A 4,996-nucleotide genomic window follows, 5' to 3' on the forward strand; every position below is an offset into this window, starting at 1 on the left:
AATAATGTCATACACTAATGCCTTTTATAGTAAAGAGCAAGCTTTCTTAATTTGTAGTTGAGGTAGAATTAGGAAAATAATACTATAAGGAAGATGATATCTTTTTCTAAAAATTGATTTTCTACCTGCTTATTGTGAGCTAAAATATGAGTGAGTCATTTTTAGAAAACACAGAATGGGACACTCCAATACATTTTAAATGTTTTGAATTTATACATCTTTTTTAAAGTATGCAACTAGTATGATATTGTTAGGGTAGTATTTAAAACATAGCTTCATGGAAATTCAAATAGATTTTAAAAGATTGACAAATCTGAAAATTAAGCATTCAAAGCAAGGAGGAAAATCAACTGAAAGAAATCAAAGAGTGTAAAATTGTACTGGAGCAAATTACATGCTTTGGGATAGTCTGGCTTCCTACTTAGATTGAAAACCTCATCACAATCTTTTCTGTAAAGTTTGGCTTTCAACTCTTTTAGGAAAGCAAACATGTTTGCATATGTTTTCCAGCTTTGAAAAATTAGCTTTAATTCCAACATTGGGTACTAATTAGTTTTTTGTTGTTGTTGGTTTTTTTGTTGCTGTTTTTTTGTAGTATTAGTCAATTGTTTTTGATTTGTTACTGGGTTCAAAATTTCACTGAAAGAGAGAAATAAAATGCATAAGCTCTATAGTGATAGAAAAAGTGTAATGGGTTCTAAGAAAATAAAATTGATGCTTGAGAAAAATGACAGAAAATATATGACAGAAACTGACAGTTTAGCCTGGAATTGAAGAACAAATGTTTTATTAATAAATTAATAATCATGAGAGCAACATGTAATAAATTATTCATACGCAAATATTTTAAAAAATAGTTATACTAAAATGTAATATTTAAATACTTAAAGTCATCCTGGATGTTTAAGTCTTTTTTTTTTTTAAGTTTCTCAAAAATATACTAAAGCATACATTATAAAATTATCTTGAATACCTGAATTATGCAAGTGAATACCCCTATCAAGATCTCAAGAAAGTGCCAGCATTCCAAATGTCTGGCTTAGTTGGACGTTCATTTCATGTACTGAATCTAAGAATGGAATACGTAATAGTATATCACTATTTCTCTAAAATAAAAACAACAAAAAATAAGAAATGAAAGCAAACTCAGGCCAAATCTTTTGCAGGTTGTTTACTCATGGCTAGTCTAGCCAAAAATGAAAGAATCATTGTTATATAAACTTTTAAAAAATCACTCCAAATATAATTAATTTAAATCATATAAACTTACATGTATTGCTTCTCAACCTTAACTCCTTTCAGTCAAAATTTCTATGTGAAAGAAATGTGATGCATCAATTATTGTGAGTATTCATTTATTTAATACATTTTTGGATACCTGCCATATTACAGCCCCCTAAAACATACAAATTATGAAAGTGGCTAAGATATTGTTCTTGTCTTCATATATAACTGTTTGTCATTTTATAACAAAAATGTCATGTATTAAAATTAATATTTGTCATGGGATCAAAAAAAACCCAAAACTAGTGAATGTCAGCTAAGAAATCATGCTGCTTTTTCAGAAGTGCTTCTAGAAAATCTCATCTTTTTTATTTATATAGTTATTTATACTTTTAGGGAAATTAATGAATTTTCAACAATAGTTACAATTAATTTTAAACATCGTGTGAGATGTCTGAGGAAGTTAAAAGCACAGAGCTGACAATATAGCAAATTACACTGCCTTTTCAATATGGAAGGATGGGCATTACCATGTTGTTGGGAAATAGAAAGTGATTAAAAAAGTGAGAACAGAGAGAGAAAACAATGATATTTTAAAGTTGCTAGAAAAAAAATAGACTTTAATTTCAAAATTATTTAGTCTTCATAAATTATAAACGAGAGGATAAAAACAGTAAATTTTTTATAGTAGAAGAAATCAACAATATACATAGATTTTTTTTTGCTGCTGTATCAAGTCATCTGCTTCAACACATTACTACTCTAAATGTTTCTTTAAAAATACAGTAAGTATGCACACACACGCACACACACACACACACACACTTAATAATGCAACACACCTGTAATTAAAAGAGAGTTAATGGGTATATATCATATGACAGTAAATTTATGAGAAATCAGTGGGAAAACACTGGCTGGTCAAGGGAGGAATTATTTTTCATCTGTTTAAATCTAAATCCTGTTCATGAAACTTTGGTGAAAAAAATCACGATTCACCTAAATTCTAGGAGGAGGAGCAATGCAATTCTGTTTCAAGAAAAAGAAGCAATACAGATGAAGGTGAACTTTAAATGTAGTATTTATTGTTATTTCGCTTCAGTTTGTTTTTCGGTTTTGTTTTTCTTCTTAAGACAAGACCTCTTTCTAGTATGTATGGGGTAACTGCCCATAGAACACATCTTCCTTTTACTGAAAGATTTACTATTTCCTTTTAATCAGGAAAAAGCAGTATAATCAGGAGCCAGTATAACAAATAAGCAAAAATTATGAGGTAGAGAAATAATATATAAAATACAATCTGAGGCAAGTTGTGCTGGCTGGAAAAGATGGATTTAAATAAGAACAAAGAAAGATCACCTAAAACACAGTGTGACTCTTAGAATGCATCCAAAAGGCTTGTTTGTTTGATTATTTGTTTAAATAACTGGACAGTGAGGGAGCAGGTATGTCACACTAATGGTACAGATCCCCTGAAGAGATTATGATCATCTGCAATTGCTGTTTACTGCCTGGAGCGACCTTTAATTTATGCTCCATTGAGGCTTGGTTATACTATGAATTTTGTGGCTGGACTCATATGCATTCCTTTATGGAAATAAACTTTGTCTTCCTGTAGGATCCTTGCAAACAAAATATATGAATTAATTAGGTATCATGACTCTAGTTTTAATTTGTGTATTCTACATTTTTTAAAATTCTAAGGTTGTGCCCTAAAAACAATGAGGGGTATAAATGTCTGTTATACTGTTTTGTACACCTGAAACTAAAAAAAACCCCCAAAACACCAGGAAAAGGGTAAGATGATTCTGTAAGTCATCTAAAATCACATCCTTAAAATGTGCTTTCAGTAATAAACGTACACACCAATTTAATAATCTCAAGTATTCTTGTGATACAGAGACTTCCGGATGAATGTTGGTTGTGGATAGCTTCTAGGGAGTTACATGATGGAGGATAATATTATAGAGTTCAAGTTGTTCAAGTTAATAGTGGACATAATAGAAATAGTGAAAAGTGAAACAGGGTACAGAGCCATGCTGATTATCATCAGAGGATAATAATTAAGGTGGTTTCCAAAAAGGTGCTATAGGGCTTATATAAAATATATGTACAGTAATACCTTGGTTTGCGAGCATAATTCGTTCTGGAAACAAACTACTCGTATTGCAAGTCATCGCTCATTTACCAGGTTAAAATGTATAAGAAATATTTTCTCATCTTGCGGAACACTCGCAAACCAAGTTACTTGCAATCCAAGGTTTTACTGTATTTTTAAATGTAGTCAGCAAAGCTACACTGTGATAGTTTACAGATAAATTGGGAAAATAACATACATGTCACTTTTGCATTGGATTTTGGTGTCATTTTTGAGGTTGGGGGAGGTGGAGGAAAGTGGAAAAAGGTGAAATTTTTTTTGTGGGGAGAGGAATCTCTTTGGAAAACAATCTCCTGTTAAAGCTAAGATTTGAGAAGAGGAGCTAATATTAGTGGAATAAAGAGAAGTGTGGTTAGATTAAAATGAGAAGAAAAGGAATTGACTGAAGGGAAAGAACAGAAGAGAATTAAATGAGTGAAAGTGTGACTGGCAACTGTAACCCCTTGCATCTTAAATAGTCACTGTCTAACCATGGATGTCCCACCTCCATCCCTTTGTCCCATCTACTATATCTCTGCCACTTTCCCAGCTTCTGTGGGTTTGTTTGTATGTTTGTTTTAAATAGATTGTGCCTACCTATGACTTTCTTTAGGTTGCTGTCCTCAGGCTGCAGAAAACAATTTGCCCTACCTGGAGACAACCGAAGTGCTTGAGGGTTACATTTTACATTTATAAAACTCCTATAAAACTAAAAAAACATAGTGAAGCAACACTAAACAATGCAAATACTTTATAAAACTGTTTCTTAAGATAATTTTGTTTCTTTATTTTGAATGCTACCATGTTCCCTGGAAGTCAATTTTAGTTTTTTTTTTTTTTTACAGTCTACATTCTTTTGTCAAAGGAATTTTATTGCCAAGTTCTGAAGTTATATGTGTGGGAACAATTCTTTCCTAGGTTGTTTTCTCCCATGATTTTCTTTGAACACACTGTCAATAGGGATTCAGGCAGCTGCTTGTTCATCTCCCTTTTTCACTCATTTATTTATTTTCCTGTTTAATATTAAAGAAATAAACATTTTATGAATTGTCTCATCTCTGGAAACATACCAAAGGGAGACTCTTAAAAGTAATTTGGCTTTAACTAAAAAAGTGTAAATAAAGTAATGTGCCATAATGAAGAACAATACAAAGGAAAAAGGAGACATAATAGAGTTCAAATATTTCCTGGCCTTGTGTATATCCAGCTGAAACCTAATCTAATGAAATCTGTCGGAATGTCTTAGAACATTACATGTAAGCCTGATTTTTCTTAAGCCAAGTTTGTTTCATGTGCAGAACTTATAAATTCCTCACTATGACACAAACTCATTTAGATGTTATTTGTTTCTATGAATTTCTGCCATGCTCCATTGAGGTTTGGCCCTGATTCCTATATTTTGAGATAGTTTGTTAAAGGAAGTTATATTCAAATGGACTGAGATTGAATAGCTGCATTACTTAGACAAAATTCCCAAATGATTAGTCATTTTTTTTCTTTTCACATTTAATTCTAATTTCAGCTGCTATGAGAATCATAGTCATTCTTGATATTATTTTTCCTAAATGTACAAGTCTGTCCCATTTTGTATTTTGACACTTAGAGAATTCTCTCTCTCCCTCTCCCTCTCCGTCC

Source organism: Hipposideros armiger, unplaced genomic scaffold (assembly GCF_001890085.2).
Source record: "Hipposideros armiger isolate ML-2016 unplaced genomic scaffold, ASM189008v1 scaffold_1014, whole genome shotgun sequence".
Taxonomy (NCBI): Eukaryota; Metazoa; Chordata; class Mammalia; order Chiroptera; family Hipposideridae; genus Hipposideros; species Hipposideros armiger.